This window comes from Lolium rigidum, chromosome 3 (genome assembly GCF_022539505.1).
Source record: "Lolium rigidum isolate FL_2022 chromosome 3, APGP_CSIRO_Lrig_0.1, whole genome shotgun sequence".
Lineage (NCBI taxonomy): Eukaryota > Viridiplantae > Streptophyta > Magnoliopsida > Poales > Poaceae > Lolium > Lolium rigidum.
The window spans coordinates 351,555,403-351,562,272 of record NC_061510.1 but is presented as its reverse complement, the minus strand read 5'-3'; the positions used below and the strand labels follow the sequence as shown (position 1 = coordinate 351,562,272).

Sequence of the window (6,870 nt, the reverse complement as noted above, 5' to 3'; positions counted from 1 at the left end):
CGAGTACGACTAGGTTTACAGTAATTTTAGATCCGATCCTTCCTTGTACGATCGCTTCCTTGCCTTGCTCGTCAAGGAACCTTCTGGTGCGTCGTCCTAGCGGCCCATCTCGCCTTCATGTGTTTTCATGGGCCTCCAATTAGTCAATACAGGATAGGGTAATGTGGGTTACCCGAAGGGTAGTGCCCACGTCAGCTGCACTCATAGATTAGATTCCTCACCCCTTATGACGCTCGCAAGACCGACCGGGGGGGGGCGACATGGACGGAGCCAGAAAATTTTTATGAGGGGGGCCGACCGAACAAAAGCAGTCTCGTGCTAAAAACAATTGGCAAAAAATTAAACGGCAGTAGTACCAAAATTTAGTTTTTCAATGGATACATGTCCATCTAAAGTCATGAACCCTGAAAAATTAGGCAAGAAGAGGAAGCGAGTGTTTCATGCATAGAAAATGGGGCGCTAGCTTTTTTTTTTTCGAGATATATGGGACGCTAGTTGCCTGTTTGGCATTGATTTCAATAGCATAGTACTAGGACTCTAGGCGTAGTAGAGATTCCCTGCTTCCTCTGTCAACATGTATCGCTATGTATTGCTATTGTCCATACAACCAAGGGTCACACTAGCTAGGAAATAGAGTTTTAGAAGTAAAAATCAGTGGGGTAGTAAACAAAGATTTGCATGTTAGGGGGGGGGGGCGAGGCCCCTGCTGGTCCCCCCTGCCTCCGCCAGTGGGGACCGATGTATGGTTGGGGTGGATACTGGTTTTTCGGAGGCCGCGGCTAGGTAGGTCTTGGACTATGTATGATACAGGTTGTTTTCTAATAGTCGCCCCCCACCCCTCCCCCATTTAAAGCTTCTAATATATATAACTTATATTATGTTGATCAAATTTACGATTTAGAGATACATGCAGTATTTAAAAAATGGGACCATCCCAGGCACTAGCACCTGATGGCTTTTTGTTAGAGACAGGAGTCCACGAAAAACCCAAATTCAGCCCCCAACGGGACTCGAACCTAGGTCTGCTGGGTGCAACAGTGCCTCCCTTGCCACCAGGCTACAGCCCGGTGCTCCATGCAGTATTTAGAAACCAGGACGGAGGCCAAAAGGAAAGGTGGACTAATAAATGGAACTGCAATTTTGCCATCTCATTTTAGGATCGAAGCAAAATTGAGCTAACAGATTTGTTTCAACAACCCAGTTACACCTGGAACAAGAGCAGCCCGATCAGGATTATTCAAGCCAAGTCGACGGTCGCTGGAAAAATCGAGAGCGAATAAGAGGCAGGACCTTTTGTCTCGAGCGTATATGATACGGTACTAGTGGTTGGGGCGCCCCATGGGGCGCCTCCTGGCTGGTCAGGTGCGGACCAATCCCATGCGAATCTTGGCCCAACTTTTATTTGAATCAATGCACACGGTTACACTTGAACATTGCCCTATCAAATGCATCAAGAACTTCATTGTTTCTTCTGTTTCTTTGATACACAAGAGGCTAATTAAATCTATTTACAAAATAACAAAAAAAAAACTTCAGAAATCATCTCTAATCACACAGTACATTATGGGCCTACTCGGCGTAGCTTTACATCAACAATGAAACCAATAATACAGTACTACCACACATCCACTTTCAAATTTGTTCATGAACATCAGAAACATTAGTCGACATTGAAGGATCTGAAAGTACATCGAAGAGTATAATAACTGACAGGGGCATTTGTCATACTTGCGTTACCCAAGCATGCAAAAGTTGTCATATGCCGGAGCATATCACCAAAGCACTTGCAACAAGGTAGGAGCCTTGTCATGGAAAAATCCAGTGCTCAGGCTTTTTTCGTGTCATCATGATTGTCATAAGCTCTATCTACACTTTCCACACCACTGCCTTCACAAGTCTCTCTTTGCTCGTTTATGAAAAGCTTAGCCTTGCAAATCCCACCTTGTACACCATAGGGAGGCACCTGGCATCATAGAAATAAGTTCATTTATGCACACTAATATATATTGTCACTCTAGAACTGCAATCATATGCATACTAATCAGAGCTAAAACAGAGGCCAAGGTCAATCCACCAACTATCACAGGTTACACAGGAATTTGGATGCATTGGTTGATTCAAAAAGCAAACTAAGCATTTGCAAATTCCAAATAGGATTGTTATTTCAAATAAATATACCATTCTGACAGCTTTTCTATCACTTATCGCAGGCCTTGTTCTGATTGAACTACAATGCCCATAGCACATACTAAGTATTAGTTATATCAGGTTACATACAAAGTACTTATTTCTTGAAGTTATGAAATATAAATTTTGTGCTAACTGCTAATCATCAATAAATATTAGTTAAGGTAATTCAGTCGAAAGGAAATGGCAGCAATAAGTAAATCAAGTATCTAGCTTAGAACTTAGAAGCATATTCAGATATTTAGATTAAATAACGGGAAGCTACTCCGAGGAATAAGTTCATAGGTCATGTATATCATTCTATCAAATTACTTCACTATATAACGGGCAGCACTTTCTATCATTCAGCTATATAAGTTCAAAAAACTATATAAGTTCTTCAGAAATGAACACTATAAACATGCAATATGTAAGTTTTCCAATTACCAGATTTGTTAGAATAAAGTGTGTATCTGTGCATCCGCAGTTCACATGATTGAGCAATGAACGGGGTAGTCTAAGAACAGAAAGACCATTGAGACATACCCTAAATTGGTAGGATAGATCAACCATGGGCTCATGCATTCAATCATCACAGTCACGGAACAAAGAATAGAGCAAATCATTGTGAACTAACCAGAAGAACAATATAAAACTAAAGGGGCTTAATCCTTTGCAATAGTGCAAAACTTTGAAAGAATGAAGTATACTGATAACGTTTGAAGAGGATTGATTCTTCATGTATAAGAATCCAGCAACACATCATCTCAACTCTGAATCTGAAATGTACTCTGTGTTAATAGCATGAGAGCATCACTAAGTTTTTCAAATAACTTTTATGCAAAATGTGCCGATGACAACAAAAATTGTATAAAACATGTAGGATAATGCATTTGAACTATATTTACTACTAACAGGCTTGCACAAGCTTACCAAATTTCACCGCAGCTGTAACATACTGTGCAAATACATAGCTGCAGTCTTATGGCCAGCATCAACGAATACATGCTTCAAGTGAGATCTGTGAGCAGCGACATAAAGGGCAAAATTTAATTAGTATATACCATGTGGATGCTACAAAAGATATTTAAATACACCAGAGACACAATTAACTATGAAAGATCATGGAAGCCAAACAGAAATTTCTCAACGTGGTTGAAATACAAATGGAAGTCACCACAAACTCAATCTCGCAGCAGGATTGGATAAGAGAGTGGGTGCCGTGTAAAAATTATTGTAAATGGAAGAAATGATATGAAAGTTTCTTAACTCACTGATCATCTTTAATCTTGGATAGCTGCTGTCAACCATGTTTTTTTGTAGACTCTCATGTCTATCCAATCTAGGCTTATGTTTTATTCCTACATGTTTATTTCTAGACTCTCATTTTTGTACCTGTATTTTTTACTGGAAACAGGTTTCTTAAGTGCCAAGGTCAGAGGAACACTTTGAACCTAAGGAACTACCACTGCACCCTCCAGAGAGTTGTCCTGGAATAATGGAGAATCAAATAGTTGGAACGCATCTATTCAAGTTGTAAAAGTGGGAACAAAACATAATTAAGCAGGAAATGGACCCAGCTTATCCAAGATCAATAATTATATCAGCACATGACAACTCCAAGCATAGAAGTGCATTGTTTCTTATAAGCTGTACAATGCTATCACATCGTTGGACTTACGGCCATACGCTTCTTTTCATAAACAATTAATGATTGACCACCGAATAAGTTCTATTTTTAGCACGTAGACTGTACCCTGCACTTAAGGCGCATTAATGCAAGACAATCTTCAAGAATACACAATCTTCTATAACATTGTAGGGATAAGAGAAAATATGCTAAGAGAACATCACTTATGCATCCTAAACCAAAAGAAAACAGGACAATGATTGACAAAAGAAAGATAAAACTCCACAGTATGTTTCCGGATACTCCTTGTGCTTTATCATTCATTTTTTGTAGGCCTAGAGCCTTTGTAAATTTGGGATGACTGTTTTAGTTTATGTGCTATTAATTCATTTTTAAGAATCGCATAATCCATGATATTTCAGGAAAATTCCTCTGAATTTAATTAAATCTTGCAGTAAAAGAAAAGTTCAAGTTAATATGTTTATCTAAGAAGGAATAAATAAGACATTATCTAGTTTAATACATAATTACAATTTCAAGTACTCGCCGCTCACCTGGTATACATCACAATTCAAGCCCAATATAATCATGTCGCAGAGCACACAAACCTAGGCATGAGCACTCACCTAAAAAGCACCACCAGATAAAAAGCAATTAAATTTCAAAAACACATCATAATTTAACACCGCACGCAACTAATTTGAGAACAGCTTCCAAAAGATTTCAAAATAATAATCCCACTCAGCATGCTCACCCCAAAGATTCGGACTGAATACGAACTTGTAATACATGTATCACAAGCAGTGCAACTGCAGGCCACTGTAGATATACTTGCTGAATCACACTAAGCTATTCGAGTAATAATCTACACAAACCTTGCAGTACCCCTACTCACCCTGACGTGGAAAAAATCAACCATCTCTTTCAGGGTCTCTTAACTTCTTACATCCAATCCATATTGGAGAGATGGATAAGATGGGATTAGGACCGTGCGTTAAAATGGAGGGCTGGAGGGGCAGAGGGACACATCGGAAGGAAGTGAGGAAGGAGGAGGCCTATACCTTGCTACTGGCCAAACGTGTACCAGGTGCTGGCTTACCACGAGTGTCGCGACGGCGACCAGCACATGCTCCTCGTCGCCATCGACACCTAAGGCCTAGGTGTGTCGCCTGATGCCGACTCAGCGAAAACACGAATGACACCGCTGTTTGCATCATTGGCGACGCGTACACGGCATATATCATAATGCCATCAGAAAAGAATGCCCTAATAAATCTACATACACCCTAAAAAAGATTGATATAAAAGTTGTAAGAATCTAAAGATAGCAGACATACACCACACCATTTGTCTAACATTTCTGGATGCATCTTCAAAATTAAGTATACATTAAGTGGATTAATATGCCTCAGTAAAAGATTAGTTTACACATGAAATTTCAGGTAATAACAAATTTCCATAAAGGTTATCACTCGCGTCAGGCATCAATATTCCTATGTACATGAAAGCTGAGAAACTAAGTCTCAAACCAAAGAGTGGCATATTAGGACCAGCAACAATTAAATAATTGACATTGAAGGATCTAAGTAAATGCTTCTTAGGCTTTTCCTCAGAGATCAAGGCAACAAAGAAAATATATATTGGTATTGAAAAAAATTCAAATCTCGCTAAGCAAAAGCTGAATAGCAGTTCTTATTAAACTACAGTATCCACACGGAGAGGATGAATCAAGCAATACTCAACTGCTACCATGGGTCTAAATCTTCACTGGCCCAACCATGGAGATATGGGACATTAGTACAGTAATAACAAATCATACAGCCCTCCTTCCACTGTCGTAACTGGAGTTTCTAAGACGGTTACAATCTGTCTTTGAGGGATGTAGCTTGTTCTAGAGTGACAACCACAGGACGACTTCAGTTTCGCAAAACAAGTGATAGTAGTAGCATGTATAATATTTTTTGTTGATTATAACTTAAAGAATTAAGAGCAATATATACTGACCAGGTGAAGCACTTCGGAAATTCATTAAGAATCGGAGATGCAAACTTCTTAATATTGCTGGATCAACAGTTCTACAAACCTGGACAATAAAAACCACACAAAAATGAGTAGATACAGTTGCTGCAGACAATACCAAAGAGATAAAAAAAACATATGCTATGTGAAAAAAAGCCTTTCAGGTCTTCACTAATTGTCGTTGCCTAATCGACGGTACCCCGGAGGAGGGACGAGGGGGAGAAGAAGTAGGGGCCATAGGGCGGAGTGCACACGGGACGGTGGTACGCGAATTACCCAGCTTCGGAACACCTGCACGATGACAGGGCCTACTGCTGCTTGTCTGGAATTATCTGGGCGCTTTCGCGTTGTTACAATGAGTTGTGGTTGTGCCTCTAGGGCTCCCGGGATCCGGCTTATAAAGGCGCACGGACCTAGGGTTTACATGGAGAGTCCTAGCCGGATTACTGATAGCCCAACTACGGCACAATATCTTGCCGTGCACGTCACGGATCCGCCTTCCATACACGTCGTCCTGGATCCGGGTTCCTCACGGGCCTCCATGGATCCGGGTCACTCCTATGTCGGTGCGGATCCGGCCTGCTGATCCTGGGCTGGACTTCTTCCTTCATGATCAACAGCAACTGGGCCGCCCGATGGGCCACATGCCTCATCACCGTCTGTGGGCCACCCGGTCTTGCCGGATCTAGGCACTGTCGATGGTACACCTATGAAGTATACCCGCAACAGTAGCCCCCAGAGTTCTCCGAGTTTCGCCTGCAGTTTCCGCCACGCTTGTTCCTTAGATTTCCGGCATCCTCGGCAACGCGGAGAAACTTGAAGAGCTCCAACTTTTGCATTTTCTTCCTTTTCCAACTTACAGTCGGAAAATGCTCCCACCCCGCGGGACTTCATCCATCGACGTTCAACTCCGGGTCACTCCCTGCTCGAATGAGAGACAACTTATCTTCACGCAATTACCCGGAATCTTAAAAGACTCAAACGGTTCCGCCAATTCTGGCGCCATTTTTGCGCGATTCGCGCGGTAACTTATCTCTAGCCATTTTTATGCTAAG

At 41.3% G+C, this 6,870-nt stretch overlaps 1 long non-coding RNA gene across 1 annotated transcript; it reads right to left on the bottom strand.

Annotated features, from left to right (window-relative positions):
- Positions 1-1,430: 1,430 nt before the first annotated feature.
- On the bottom strand, positions 1,431-5,926 carry LOC124704066. The gene is made up of 3 exons (XR_007003458.1): positions 4,351-5,926; positions 3,100-3,187; positions 1,431-2,945 (listed from the first exon to the last, which is right to left on the bottom strand). It is a non-coding gene; the product is annotated as an uncharacterized LOC124704066 (long non-coding RNA).
- Between the last annotated feature and the right edge of the window lie 944 nt (positions 5,927-6,870).